The 16,171-nt window shown below is 42.2% G+C and overlaps 1 protein-coding gene across 1 annotated transcript in view; it reads right to left on the reverse strand.

The window, feature by feature from the left end:
• Positions 1-1,383: 1,383 nt before the first annotated feature.
• The window catches only part of LOC118350864 (translation initiation factor IF-2-like), a 160,117-nt gene continuing 145,329 nt past the window's right edge, over positions 1,384-16,171 (reverse strand). Inside the window, exon 6 of the mRNA XM_049107897.1 lies at positions 1,384-3,579. The gene's annotated coding sequence lies outside the window, so the exon portion shown is untranslated. The remainder of the gene's footprint in view (positions 3,580-16,171) is intronic.

A 16,171-nucleotide genomic window follows, 5' to 3' on the forward strand; every position in this document is an offset into this window, starting at 1 on the left:
AGTTTCCAAATCCTCCTAACACCCCTCTGCAAATGCCTGAAAGGAAATTAGTGACTTCTTGGCCAGATGCTCTTCTAGCAACCTAAAGTGACGTTGTGAAAGACCACGTGTGACACTAGCCTGACGAAAACTTGACTTCTGTCTTGACACAAAGGACAACAGTTTGCTAAGAGTGTGCTGTTGCTCTGTTCTCTCTCTACCCCTTGAAACCTGTGCATTCATGCCCCTGCACGTGTATTCCTACTTTCTCCGCTGAAAACCAAAACAAAACAAAACAAAACAAAACAAACCAAAAACCAACCCTGCTTTCCTCCTGCATCTCAAGTCTCTGCTCACCCTTGGTACGCAAGCAATCAATGAACAAAAAAAAAAAAAAACAGAAGGATTAAGAATAGCTACTCTCTCTATATATATTTTTTATAATGGGAACTTTGTAATGATCATCAGCCACAGAAAGGAATGAAGAGCTGAACAGGGTCTGCTGTGCATACACCTCAAACACATTCTGCCGAAGTGAAGGGAGCCAGTCCCGAAAGGCCACACAGTGTCTGATCCTGCTCACCCATGGGAAATCCACACAGACAGAATGAAGACTGGTGACTGCCAGGGACAGGGAGGAGGGGAGAATGGGGTTGATCACCGTGTGGGTAGGGGCTGCCTTTTGGGGTGATGAAGATGTTTCGGACCCAGATGGAACTGGTGGTTTGGTTGGTCTGTGAATGGACTCAATGCCATGACACCATTCGCTTCTGATATGGTTAATGCTATAGGATGTGAGTGTCACCCCAAGAACAGCACATTAAAATGTTAATCAGTAGGGGCACCCGGGTGGCTCCGTAGTTGAGCATCTGCCTTTGGCTCAGGTCATGATTTGATATGATCTGGGATTGAGTCCCGTGGGGGGGAGGGGTTCCTGCTCAGTGGGGAGCTTGCTCCTCTCTCTGCCTCTCCCCCTGCTTGTTGTGCTTGCTCTCTCTCTCTGCATCCCTCTCTCTTTCTCTCTCAAATAAATAAATAAAATATTGAAAATAAAATGTTATTCACTATAAATTATTCACAGCTGACTACAGTAAGTAGAATTTAAAAAGAATTCTCCACAGGCAGATGCCTGCCCAAGTTTGGAACGACAGTGAAGTGATTTGCTGCCCCACCGCTGCTGTTATAAAATGTGATGACAATAAAGGTTTCAGTAGCCTCTTCTGAGCAACTCAAGTTGGGGTTTCTGCTCTCAGTTTTTTTTTTTTTTTTTTTTAAGGAAATCAAACAGATCTGTGTCAGGGATATGGATTCTTGACCAAAGGCAAAGGAAAGAGTTTCATTCATAGCCTCAAGTTTTTAAAACCATTTCCTTCCAGATTCTTGGGGGGTTCTAATATCTGTTGCCATAAGGAGGCACCCAAACATCCCTGCAGGAGAGGTTAAGGCAGTTCTTTAAGGGAGCCCTTCGAGGCCGGGAACCCAACAGGAGAGATTCAGAGATTAAAACCCAGGGGACAGATATGGTTATTCAGATATGCTATTGCATCAGCAAGGTGGCTGTGATTTATTTGGGGTGACAAACAGGACTGACAAACCATTTCCTGATATGGGTGGGTAAAGTAAAATAAAACAGATCAGATTAGGGTTGTAGGGAATGGCAGGGACCACGGTGAACTGCCACCCCAGCCCCACTGCCAGCACCCTCCAAATCAGTCACAGTAACCAATACAGTGTGGAATCTGGGGTGAGTGTCGCCAGATCTTCTAACTGTTCAAGAAATGGCAGCAATGCAGACGTTTGTGATACTTTCTGCTCTGTTAATTCTGGAAACTAATACAAAAAGAGAAGACCATCACGCGGGCCAAACAAAACAGGTCAGCAAACTGGATCCCACCTGCAGGCTGTGAGCTGGGAACCTGGGAACGCTGGCCTCTAAGCCTTCAAGGGCCTACCTGCTGGAGAGAAAATACTTCCCTGAGTGAGAATCAGGTTATACCCGGGGTTCTTATCTTATCTCTTGAGTTAGGGGAAAGTTTAAAGTGCTAGAGTGGATCAGGCTTAGCTAGCCAGCCTCTTCCTCCCTCTTGGTTGGAGGGCAAGCCTAAAGGAAAGCCTCAGATGCTTTCCTGCCTCCATCCCCCCTTCCTTCCCCCCACCCCCATTTCTAGCCACTGCTCTGTTTTGCTGGGGAGTTAGTAGGGAAAACCTTTCTGCAGTTTTCGCTGGTGCAGAGCCGAGGGGTCCTGAACCAGTCTTCCCTCTCACTGCCACCCTGTAACCCAGTCCACAGTGGAGCGGGACACGGAATGCACAGTTACAGCCTGTCCTTCCCTCCCAGGTCTTGGGGCCATGCAGCTGTATTTACTTTGCCCCCATGTCCCGTGGGGAGGCAGGAAGGGAGAGCAGAGAGTCAGTGGGCCCAGAACAAAGTCCATGGCAACACCTGCATCGTGGCCACACCCAGCCATGCCAACTCTATCTGAAGCTGAATCTTCTGTAAATCGTGACAGGCATTTCCAGGCCTTGAGACTCAATCACCTTGCGCACATTGGTTCTGATGTGAAGGAAAATACTTTCTTCTTAAAATTTGACAGGCTGACCCGGAAAACCCTGGCATTCCAAATCCTGAGACTTCCTTCCTGCCGGTCTTCTAGCTCTTTCCTCGCAGGCCCCGTGACACAGTGACCCAGCAGGGGAGATTAAATTCAAGTTTTGTGACAACTCAAGAGAAACCTCTGTCCCCCTTGCCGAGACCTGACCAGGAGCCAGCCATGTGGGTCACACGAAAAGGAACCTTTTCTAGAAGAAACCTAGGCATGTACCCTCCTCACCCACACTTTGTTTATACATGGGCAGATTTTTTTCAGCTTCATCAGCCTCACAGGAAACCATAAATAGATTTCCAGTTGATACTCAGGCTTTCTGGTTATGTGAACCCCAGCTCTCCCTTCCAGAGACACTATCACGGCTACAGAGATAAAAATCAAGAAGGTCACATTCTTTCCAACTGGTCTACCATAAACCGCGGCTGGTTTAAGCACAGTTGGCTGTTGCTGTTGGCCTCCTGGTTTACTCCAAAGGGCAAGATGTGCCCAGCCTCGCTGCCGGGTTAGCTGGGTTTCCTGCTCACGCCAACAGCAGAAAAGTTTCATCCTGCTCCCCTCCCTGGGAACGGCATCGGGCCTTTGAAACTTAAAACCTGAATTTGCTGAGCCTAAAACCTGAACCGTGTGGTGTTTTACTTGTTTCTGTTTTCAATCAGCCAATCTTCAAGGATTCTTTTGTGTCAGCTTTTCTTTTTTAAAATCATTGTTTGTTTTTAAACTTGTAATGCTCCTGACCTGTGATCCTGAGAGGATCTGACAATTATTTGTGTTCTTAAAAAAAAAAAAAAAGTCCCTTAAAGTTCCAAGGAGTAGGGGAAGAAAGAGAGAAAGCATGAGGGCAAAAGAATAACTTGTCCACTATTTATCTTCTCTCTTTTCCTCTTCCAAGAACTGAATCCCAATTGATGAGTTGGGCTCCACTGGCCTGTGGATTAACGACACCTCGGCTCATCTCTCGCCCTCTCCTCTTGCTGCCAGGTGTCTTTTGTTATTTCTGCCACAGGGGAGAGAAGGGGAAAAAAAAAAAAAAAAAAAAAAAACCTCAGATTGGTTCTCTCTGATTATACCAAAGAGATTTGATTATCTTGGCCCTGCTTGGAGCAATGGGGTCAGCTCTTGCCTTTCCGGAGAGCACACCTTGGCCAAAGTTTCTTTGGACACGTTGGTAAGGAAATGTCCTTGAGTGAACTCCCTTCCAGAGTGAGCCGGGACCCCAAGGTCAAGGTCTTATGGGAAAACAAGGAGGAGGGATTGGGCCCGAGGAGTTCCTTTGAGGCCTTAAATTATTGACTGTGGGGGAGGAAGGGACATTCCAGGAGAGAGGAAATTAGTGAAATTCTGTTGCTTGGGGCCCTCACAGTGTCTGGGACGATGAGAAGGGAAGAGAGGAAGCCACTGCAGAGTATCAGGCGGGCCTGGGTGGTCCTAGGTGGTAGAGCAGGGCTCCTTGAACCCAAGTGTGTGTGAGAGCGACCCGGGATCTGAGTCTGGAGGTACGGGTGGGACGGATTCTGTCTCTGCAGCAGGCTCCCCGGGAAGGCTGGCACCGCTACGCTACCACACGAGACAGCCACGCCTCGTGAAGCAAGAAGGTAGAGTACGCTGGGAGCCAGGGACAGCCTGAAGGTGAGGCTAGGGGCAGGGCAGGAGCCAGCTGACAAAGTAGCCTGTGTCCACGTTACTGCGGAGGCAACGGGCCAACAGCCTCACAGAGAGACAGCCACGAGGGGACCAGGACCCCCAGGGCTGAATGGATCAGGGTTCAAGTCCTGGCTCTGCCGCCAACCTGCTGTGTGACCTCAACGAAATCATGTTATCTGTCAGAACAGGGATAATGACACTTGCCTTGCCTGCTCCCCAGGATTAAGTGAGAGAAATACAAGGAAGCTCTTGCTAGCCACCAAGGTTCTTTGCAAATGTGACGATGATCATGTTGATTCTGCTGCAACGCTGCAGCCACCTACAGTAACAGCCACGTGTGACCACAGCCCTTAGAGGAGTGGGTGGGTGTGGAGAGCAGGGGTTTGCAGCTACTTCACCACCCTCCAGAGCCTTGCCACGACACTAGACGTTCAGTGGCCCCTGGTCTGGGACTTTGCTGTCCATCTGGTTCAACACGGTTACTTTACTTGTTTTGCTGGAGGGCTACTCATCTCAGAAGGGAAGAAGCATGAATTTGTGTTGATGGAAACACCTCTCTTATTTTGGCCTATCTCACATGTCACTTCCCCTTGATTGTGGGCAGGATAGTTGATTTTCCTGTTTGAAAATCAGGAACGATCTCCTTCTTGAGAAAATGCCAAATGGGTAGGCTACAAAGATGTGTTACAGTTGCCAGTTCTCGAAAACAGGGCCCACTTTCCTTTGTGTTTGACACGGTCATCCCCGCAGACCCAGTACATCCTCCATTGCACCAGCATGCAGTCACCCCAGGTGGCCTCCATGACAGCATGGAAGCATAGGAGGGGACTCTGGCAAACAGGATTTTCTGCTTCACTTGTGGTTACATCTAGGAAATATGGATTTCTTTCCCCCTAATTCTTATAATTAAAAATTGCTCTCCAATCCACTACCTTAATTAGAAAAACCTTTCTGAACAACTAAAGGTTTTTTGAAGATTAGGATTTTGCAACATCTGAGCCGTCATCCAGAATGTCATCACTGATTACACAGTAATGCTAAGCTGTTGATGACTGGATGCAGGCTTCAGGTGGAGTTTTAATTTTATTTATTTTTTAAAGATATACTTACTTATTTGAGCGAGAGAAAGAGTGCACACATGAGCAAGTACATGAGCAGAGGGAGGGGCAGAGGGAGAGAGAGAGAATCTAAAACAGACTTCCTGCTGAGTGTGGAGCCCCATGCAGAGCTCAATCTCAGGACCCTGGATCATGATCTGAGCCAAATCAGAGGTGGATGCATAATCAACTGAGCGACCCCAGCATCCTCCAAAATTTTTTTTAATTTGGGTTGTTTTAAGCCCCTATACTGTGACAATTCTTTACAGCAGCAAGAGGAAATAATACACATACATGAGCAATAGCAGAAGGAAAAATTCTCACTGGTTTTCTCAATGAGTCACATACATATTGCTATCAAATATTTCTTGTTTTCTATGTAGACTTAGGGAATTGTAATTACTTTTTAATGTTCAGAGCCTGAACTTTTAATCACTGACTGAGCTGAATGACTGCTCCTACCTCCACCCCCATAAAATGTCCCTTGTTGTTGTTTGAAGGTTTGAAGCCTGAAATCTGTTTTAATAGGGATTGCTACATGAAGCCTATAAAGTTCATTTGTAATGGAAACTATTGATTGGGCTACCTGAATATCCCGTTTGTGAGAGAGTGGATGGTGTGCAGGAGGGTCAGTTTGAGCACAGGTGAATGCCAGAAAAAGAAGAGTGACCCACGTGGCGTACGATGATCAGATGGGGCCATTCTGAGCTAGCAGAGAAAATAAATGGAGAAGACATCCTGAGCTTCATTCTTGCAACCAGGTAGTCACAGCCTAGCAGGGACGAGTGGGACCCTCAAGATAATTCCCCAGCCCCTTCCCATCACAGAGGGACTGGATCCCAGAGAGGAGAGCTGACCTGTCCATGGCACACAGTGAGTCCTGGGCTGCGACCAGAGCCCAGACCCTGACCTGGACCCAGTCCTTCACTCCACCCACTGCTCTCATGCTGGCACTTGGTGTACATGAATTCAGAACTTCCCATTAGTGAATGGTTCGGTCACTGTTCAGAAAGTAGTATTTGTAGACGATGCTCTCTCAGATCATGGAGAGATGTCCACTCCTCAACAAATCTTCCTATTACACTTGGCCAATGAAACTCATGTTATAACAAGTTTGTTTCAGAGCCATGTGTGTTATAAAAATAAATCATTCTGTTGCAGCACATCTTTGGCCTGTTTGGTCCCTGCAGAAATGCCTGTGCCGGCAAGGGCACATTTCACTACCTGCCTATTGGATCACACATGAATCCACCCACGTTTTGACAGAACATAGAAGAAACTAGGCCATAGGGCAGTCTGCTACCCATGCTGTAAGCTCACACACACAGGCCTCGAATGACCCCAGAGAGCCTGGTATTCACTGTGGGCTTGTGGATTTCAACCCAACCCTGGAAGTATGTTGTACCTATAGATGCACAAATGTGCACACATGTACACACACACACCCCAAATAAAAATGCATGCCTGGTGGCCACAGACCTACTTAATCCTTTTGCATCTGCCTTCCCAAATAGGAGCTCACTGTCACTTTAGCTGAGTGCCTACGATGTGCCAGCACCCTGATTTCAGTGCTGGGGATATACAAGTTAATTAGGCCCCAGTCTCTGGCATGGTGGAGCTCTCATTCTAGTTGGGAGTTAGTTGGAAATCCTTACAACAACCAGAGATGTAGGACTAGCTGATTATTTCCATAACCATCTTATTGACAAGGAAGAAAAACCAGAGCACTCAAGTAACAGGCCCAAGCTCACACAGCCTGCTGTTGCTAGAGCAGAGTGGAGCCCAACTCTTCCCTCCTTTAAACTCTGCCAACTAGTGTGTAGCTGGGGATGAGCGACATCACAGCTACCTGGAATTCTTGTTAAAAATACAGAATTTCCCAGTCTTCTGAGCAGACATTGGGTGGTGGAAGTGGTGGGGGATTAGGAGGAAAAGTGTGGCTGGGAAACCTGATTTTTTTTTTTTTTTTTTACATTTTTAAAAATTTAAATTCAATTTTCCAACATATAACATCCAGTGCTCATCACATGCCCTCCTCATTACCTGTCACCCAGTCACCCCATCATCCCACCCACCTCCCCTTCTACAACTCTTTGTTTCCCAGAGTTAGGGATCTCTCATGGTTTGTCTCCCTCTCTGATTTTCAAAGCTCCTTGAGGGACTCCAATATCACTTGAGTTTGTAAATCTCTGAGTAGATCCAGCTGTCAGCAGGTCTATACTCTGCTGTGCATAAGAATTAGCTGGAGCATTTTAACAAATAGATAACTAGGGATCCCTGGGTGGCTCAGCAGTTTAGCGCCTGCCTTTGGCCCAGGGTGTGATCCTGGAGTCCCGGGATCAAGTCCCACGTCGGGCTCCCGACATGGAGCCTGCTTCCCCTCCTCCTGTATCTCTGCCTCTCTTTCTCTATGTCTATCATAAATAAATAAATTAATTAAATAAATAAATAAATAAATAAATAAATAAATAAATCTTAAAAAAAATAAAATAAAAAATAGATGACTTCCTGGGTCTGATCCCAGAGGTCTATATTCAGTTAATTTGGGTAGTGCCCAGGCAGTTATGTACTTGTGGAGAGTTGCCCAAATGATTCGAATGTGCAGAGCTGGAAAATCACAGCCCCGTGGACAGTGGTAACAAATACTACAAGCCCCAAATCAGGGTGACCCTCCAAGTAAACAAGCACTATTCCTCTGATGGTATCCCATCTTGCAGGCTCCCAGGCGGGAGTGCAGAGCTTACAGGGAATGGAGAAGACATGAGGAGCAAGGCTGGGTGTCCCGAGAACCCCAGCGCTTAGGATCAGCAGCCTCCTCCATCAGTGAGGAAGAAACTGCCCAAACCCTGACGTCTTCTTCTCATGACTTACTGCCAAGGATCCCTCAGGTTCTCTCTGTAAGGCCCCTCAAAAGACACCTCTCTGCTGTGCTCGTATCTAGGGAAGCCTCTGGAGGGTTTCCATTTTGGGGACACGGTGAATCTTATCATTGATTTGCTCTCTTCTTTGTTCTACTATGAACCTCAGAGTCATATTTGAGGTTCATCTTTAGCAATTATATGGCACCTATGGCATGCAGTTGGTATCACCTTAGCCCTAGGCCACATCTTTTCCTTCGATGGTTTTTCCATCACTTGTTTCTGTGTTTATCTCTCTTGTGTTTCACACACCTGTTCTCTTAATTTATTCTGACATGCAGAAGGCTAAATCACACTATTTAAGGAGTTATAATCAACACATTTTTCTTTCTCTTGGGTCAGAGAGAGAAAAAGAGAATGCAAATGAGATTGAGAAAGGAAGCATGGGCATAAAAAAGCCTGTAGAAGTGGGTGGGGGCCCCAGAGGGTGATGTGAACTTCACAGGCTTGGTCTCCAAGGCTCAGCATTATCTGCCCACAGTCAACTGTCCAGGGTTTTTAAAAACTTCCTTTTAGTAGTCAAACCTGTTAACACTTTCATCCTCATTCAAAATCAATCCAGCTGTTAAGTCAGTGGCAGCAGGAGTCACAAGGTCAAAGCCTGGCAATTGGGGTACTAGGTACTGTGACCATGAGTCACAGAAAAAAAAAAGGGAAGAAAAAATAAAAGAATGCCTTCCTCTCCCTCTCTTTCCCTCCCTTCCCCTCTTTCTCCCCCGCCCCCACCCCCGTTATTTTAAAAAAAAAAAAAAAAAAAAAGGGAAAAAGTGATTACACTATCTAAAATGATTTGCAAAGAAACAGACCTTTTCAAATGGCTTAAAGTAGTCTATTCACAAATTGGGGAAATTTTGACTTCATAGTGAGTCAGCAAGGTATTTTTGTTGTTAAAAATAATCTCATTTCTTTACAGAAACACTTTTTACTTTTTAGTATTTCATGATCTTGTAAGCCAAAAAGCTCCCATTTCAAAATAAAAATGGTGTCCCAGATCACCTAGACATTTACAGAGATTGCATTTGTCTAAGTGACAAATATATTCAGTTTTAAGACATTAACTAAACCTTTGTAACAAATATCTTTTTCTTTTATTTTAAAAAATAAGGACATTATGGAGACTGCAGAACCCTAGGGATAAACTAGTAGTCATGAAGTTTTTCTAAAGTCTTCATTTTTTTATGCTTTTATCTCTAGCACAGGTAAGTACCAGACTCTGAGGTGCTCAAACACTAGACTCTTAGGTTGCTATAGTTTGTGCAAAGAAGCCAATCATTTTAAGATTTAAATGAACAACTTACAAATCCCAAGGGTATCAAATCTCTTTTAAGATTTTATTTATTGATTCATGAGAGACCCAGAGGGAGAGTCAGAGACACAGGCAGAGGGAGAAGCAGGCTTCCTAGGATGATACCTATGGGGGACTCGATCCCAGGACCCCAGGATCAATGCCCTGAGCCAAAGGCAGATGCTCAACCATTGAACCACCCAGGCATTCCCTAATGGTACCAATTTTTTCTTAAACCTTGTAGTAGATGTATCTGAATAAGCTGCCTCAAAGCTGCATTTTGAAATAGGGAGATTACAGAAAAATTAAAACATCAACAGAAGAGGTTCCATTCACCACATTGAGACATTTTCTTCCAAGTGGGATGAAAATCTTTTCCCCTTTCAAAGCCACAGGGCCATCCTGCCTGTCAGCTCTTCCCACAGTGGAGGGGAAAAGGCTTCTGGTTCCAGATTGTTCACTGGCACTTGTGAATTAAACTGACAACAGACCGGCTGACAGGAGAAAAGGCATACAATTTTATCGATGTTAACACTGTGATGTGGGCAAGGGCTTCAGAGAAAATAAGCAAAACCCCAAAGAAGCAGTTAGACTGGGACCTTATAGACCTTTCTAACAAAGGGTGTTAAATAGCAGAGAAGCAACTTAAAGAAAGGGGGTTTGGGCTTTAGGGGTGATATATTATGTGAAAACAACTGGGAAATATGTAGTGAATATACAGGAAGTAGAAGGCAAGGGTTATCTGAGTCAGGTCTGTTTATGCAGACTCATCATGGTGCCAGCTCTCCGTGTACGGTGATCAGGATCTCTGTCCTCATCCTTGTACAGGACGTGGGGTAGAATTATGCCACCTCCACGGCAGGAAATGCTTTAAAAGGGAGAGGAGGGCACAGAGCTCTTCTTGCATCTGCTGTTTCTAAATTGCCTTCAGCTCAAAAATAATCAATATGCCAAACTGGCACATTTGGGTTAGCACATGCTGATCCCCTTTGCCGCATCGCTTGCCTTCCCTCCCTCCTTTTGGTTGTGCCGAGACACCTGGGCTTTCAGTGCTGAGCTCCCAGGACGGCTGCACTTGTCCTTGGAGGGATCATGTTCTGCTAGTTAAGAAAAGGCCACCCAAGGGGCCTGCAAAGCTTCTGTAATCCAGCTTGTGTGTGTTTGGAAGGTGTTTCAGCCTTGAGCAACAGCAGCTAGGAGGCCACAGAAAGCCAGACTGATGGGAGTTAGGGGTGTCTTTGAATGACTGTCCTGCCAGCTCTCCAGCACTCCTGCACTGTTCTCCAGGATGTGGTTCTCAAACCTGAGTGTGCGTAATATGAGTCAGCTGGGGGAGGGGAGGGGTGTCAGAACGCAGATTCCAGGCCTCTGTCCCTGAACTAGAAGCTAATACTCAAAAGTGTGTGTCATAGTTACAAAGGAAACAATTTTTCTCTCAACCATTACGCCCATTTCTATCAATAAGAACCTTCATAGGACTACTTTGTGGGCAAATTAAATCTAGTTTCAACAAACTTGCGCTGGATTATTTGCATCAGTGCAACAAGAATAGCAATTGACTGTATAGGCGCTTTTAAAATCTGCTTTGCTGGAAGTTTTCATAAGGAATCTCAGATTAAAGTTCTAAAAAAATTTTTAGTATTGAAGTGTAGTTGACACACAATGTTCTATTAGATTCAGTTATACAATATAGTGACTTGTCAATTCTATACAATGAGCAATACTCACTATGATATGCCTGGTTACTATCACCTTATACTGTTATTACAACATTACTATTTTCCCTATGCTGTACTTTCCTTCACCACGACTTCTTTATTTTATACCTGGAAGTTTGTGCTTCTGAATCCCCTTCACCTAGTTTGCCCATTCCCCCACACTCCTTTCTTCTGGGAGCAAGAGTTTGCTCTCTGTATTTATGAGTCTGTTTCTGGTTTGAGGGTTGCTTTTTTTGGTTTTTGGCTCATTTGTTTTCTTTCCTAGATACCACATACAAGTAAAACCATATGGTTTTGTCTTTGTCTGTCTGACTTATTTCACTTACCATAATACCCTCTGGTCCATCCATGTTGTGGCAAATGGCAAAATTTATTTCTTTTTTATGGCTGAGTAAATTTTGTTATGAATGCATACCACATCTTTATCCATTCATCTGTGGAAGGACATGTATGTTGCTTCCACATCTTGGCTATTGAAAATAATGCTGCAACAAATGCTGCTGATATGTTTTTGAATTCTTTTTTTTTTTTTTTCATTTTTGTTGGGTAAATACCCAGTAGTGGGATTACTGAATCATACAGTAGTTCTATTTTTAACTTTTTGAGGAACCCCCATACTGGTCTCCATAGCAACCACACAAATATACATTCCCTCCAGCAGTGCATGAGGGTTCCTTTTTCTCCACATTCTCATCAACATGGGTCATTTCTTATCTTTTTGATATAAGCCATTCTGCCCAGTATGAGGTGATATCTCATTGTAGTTTTGATTTGGAGTTCCCTGATGATTCGTGATGCTCAGCATTTCTCATGTAGCTATTGCCATTTGTAGGTCTTTGGAAAAATGTCTATTCAGATCCTCTATTTTAACTAGATTGGTTTTGTCTTGGTTTGGTTTGGTTTCTTTGGTGTGGAGTTGTAGGAGTTCTTTATATATGTTGTATATTAAGCCCTTACTGGATATATCATCTGCAAATACCTTCTCCCATTCATTTTCATTGAATTTTCAGGTTGTGCCTGTTCATTTTGTTGATGGTTTTCTTCACTTAGCAAACCTGTTTAGCTTGGTGTAGTTCCAATAATTTATTTTCACTTTTGTTTCCTTTACCTGAGGAGACATACCCAGAAAAAAGTTGCTAAGGCTGATGTTGCAGGCATGCACATAGCTGTCTAGTTTTCCCTATACTATTTATTGAAGAGACTATCTTTCCCCCATTGTATATACTTGCCTCCTTAATAGACCATCTATTTGTGTGGGTTTGTTTCTGGGCCTTCTATTCTGTTCCATTGATCCATGGGTCATTTTTGTGCCAGAAAATACTTCTTTGATTACTACAGCTTTGCAGTGTATCTTGAAATCTGGGATTGTGATAACTCCACTTTTGTTCTTCTTTCTTAAAACTGTTTTGGTTATTCAGGGTCATTTGTAGTTTCATACACATTTTAGGATTGTTGGTTCTAGTTCTGTGAAAAACATTGGTATTTTAGCAGGGATTACATTGAGTTTGTAACATAGATTACTTTGAGTAGTATAGACATTTTAACAATATTAATTCTTACAAACCATGAACTTAGTTTATCTTGATACAAACCATTTGTTTGCATCATCTTCTATTTCTTTCATCAGTGTCTTGTAGTTTTCAGAGTACAGGTCTTTCACCTCCTTGGTTAAATTTATTCCTAGGTATTTTATTCTTTTTGGTGCAATTGTAAATGGGATTGTTTTCATACTTTCTTTTTCTGCTTTGTTATTAGTGTATAGAAATGCAATGAATTTCTGTATATTAATTTGGTATCCTACAACTAACTGAATTCATTTATTAGTTCTAATAGATTCTTGTTGAATCTGTAGTTTTCTTTTTTTCAAGTTTTTATTTAAGTAATCTCTACACCCAATGTGGGGTTAGAACTCATGACTCCAAGACCGAGTCGCATGCTCTTCTGACTTAGCCAGCAAGGTGCCCCAAATCTGTAGGGTTTTCTATGTATAGAATCACGTCATTTGCAAATAGTGACAGTTTTAGTTCTTCCGTACCAATATGGATGACTTTATTTCTTTTTCTTGTCTAGTTGCTGCAGAAAGGATTTCTAGTACTATGTTGAATTAAAGTGGTAAAAATGAGCATCTTTGTGTGTTCCTAATCTTAAAGCAAAAGCTTTCATTTTCTCACCATTGAGTATGATGTTAGCTGTGGGTTTTTCATATAAAGGCTGTGGGCCTTTATTCTGTATGTTGAAGTAAGTTCCCTCTAATGTCACTTTGTTGAGAGTTTTTATCACGAACAGACATTGCCAAATGTTTTTTCTGCATCTATTGAGACAATCATATGGTTTTTTATCCTTCATTTTGTTAATGTGATGTGTCACCTTGATTGATTTGCAGATATTGAAGCATCCTTTCATCACTGGAATAAAACCTACTTGATTCTGGTGAGTGATCCTTTAATGTATTCTTGGATTCAGTTTACAAATCATTTGTTGAGGGGAATTTTTGCATCTATGTTTATCAGGGATATTGGCCTGTAGTTGTCTTTTTTTGTGGTGTCTTTGTCTTATTTTAATATCAAGGTAATGCTGGCCCTACAGAGTGAATTTGGAAGTTTTCCTTCCTCTTATTATTTTTGAATTACTTTGAGAATAGATATTAACTCTTCTTTAAATGTTTGGTTAAATTTACCTGTTAAGCCACTTGGTCATAGACATTTATTTGTTGGGAATTTTTTGATTACTAGTTCAATTCTGTTACTAATAATCAGTTTGTTCAAGTTTTTATTTCTTCCTGATTCAGTTTTGGAAAATTGCATGTTTCTAGAAATTTATCTAATTTCTTCCAGGTTGTTCAAATTGTTGGCATATAGTTTTTGTAGTGGTTGTCTTATTAACTTTTGTATTACTGTGGTGTCAGTTGTTACTTGTTTTATTTATGATTTTATTTGAATCCTTATTTATTTATTTATTTATTTTTATTTATTTATTTATTTATTTATTTATTTATTTATTTTTATTTTATTTATGATAGTCACAGAGAGAGAGAGAGGCAGAGACACAGGCAGAGGGAGAAGCAGGCTCCATGCACCGGGAGCCAGATGTGGGATTCGATCCTGGGTCTCCAGGATCGCGCCCTAGGCCAAAGGCAGGCGCCAAACCGCTGCGCCACCCAGGGATCCCTGAATCCTTTTTTAAAAGTATTTATTTTTTTTTAGTAATCTCTACACCAAATGTGGAGCTCGAACTCATGACCCGAGACCAAGAGCTACACGTTCTGACTGAGGAAGCCAGGTGCCCCTCCCTTTTTTTCTTGATGAGTCTAGCTAAAAAAAGTTATCACTTTTTGTTTGCTTTCTTTTCAAAGAACCAATCTTGGTTTTATTGTTCTTTTTGTTTTGTTTTTTTTTTTCAGTCTTCATTTCATTTATTTCTACTCTGATCTTTATTATTTTCTTCCATTAGGTATAAGGTTAGGTTGTTTATATAAGAGTTTTCTTATTTCTAGAGGTAGGCCTTTAATACTATAAACTTTTGTCTTATAACTGCTTTTGCTGTATCCCAAAGATTTTGGACTATTGTGTTTCCATTTTCATTTATCTATATGTATTTCTTTGTATTTCACCTTTGACTTCTTTGTTGGCACCTTTATTGTTTAGTAGCATATTGCTTAGCCCCCATATTTTTGTGGTTTTTTCCATTTTTTTCCCCTTGTAACTGATTTCTAATTTCATGCTATTGTGGTTGGAAAAGATGTTGATGTTTCAATTTTCTCACATTTACTGAGACTTGATTTGTGGCCTACCACATTATCTATTCCTGAGAATGTTCCATGTGCACTTGAAATGAATGTGTATTTTATTTTTGGATAGATTGTTCAGTATATAACTGTTAAGTCCATTTGCTCTAATATGTCATTCAAGGCCAATGTTTCCTTACTGATATTATCTGGATGGTCTACCCACAGACATAAGTAGGGTATTAACATCCCCTACTCTTATTGTATTACTGTCAATTTCTCCCTTTATGTCTGTTAATATTTGTAAATAATATATGTAGTTAGGTGCTCTTATGTTGGTTGCGTAGATATTTACAGTCATTATATTCCCTTGTTGGATTGATCCCTCATCATCGTATAATTCCTTTGTCTCTTGTTACAGTCTCTTTTAAAGTCAATTGTGTTGGGATGTCTGGGTGGCTTACCCATTTAGCGCCTGCCTTCGGCCCAGGGCATGATCCTGGAGTCCCAGCATTGAGTCCTGCATCAGGCTCCCTGCATGGAGCCTGCTTTCCCTCTGCCTGTGTCTCTGCCTCTCTCTCATGAATAAATAAATAAAATCTTAAAAAAAAAAATAAAGTCAATTGTGTCATAAAAGTATTGCTATCATAGCTTTTTTTTTTTGCTTCCACTTGCATGGAATATCTTTTTCCATCCCTTCACTTACAATCTGCATATGTCTTTAGGTCTGCAGTGAGTCTCTTATAAACAACATATAGATGGGTCTTGTATTTTTATCCATTCACTCACCCTATATCTTTTGATTGGAGCATTGGGATCATTTACATTTAAAGTAATCACTGATAGTTATGTGCTTATTGCCATTCTGTTAATTTTTCTCTAGTTGGGTTTTGTAGTCCTTCTCAGCTCCACTTTTTCTTGCTTGCTTTCTGTATAATTGATGACTTTCTTTAGTGTTTTGCTTGCCTCTCTTTCTCTTTTGTCTATCAGAGGTTGTTGGCTTATGGTTACCACGCAATTCATATATAAATTATAGTAATTAAGTTAACTTTTATTTAAAAATTTATTTTATTTTTTAAAAGATTTTATTTATTTATTCATGAGAGGCAGAGAGAGAGAGAGAGAGAGAGAGAGAGAGAGGCAGAGACACAGGCAGAGGGAGAAGCAGGCTCCAAGCAGGGAGCCCAACGTGGAACTCGATCC

The sequence above is a fragment of the Canis lupus genome, chromosome 1 (genome assembly GCF_003254725.2).
Source record: "Canis lupus dingo isolate Sandy chromosome 1, ASM325472v2, whole genome shotgun sequence".
Taxonomy (NCBI): Eukaryota; Metazoa; Chordata; class Mammalia; order Carnivora; family Canidae; genus Canis; species Canis lupus.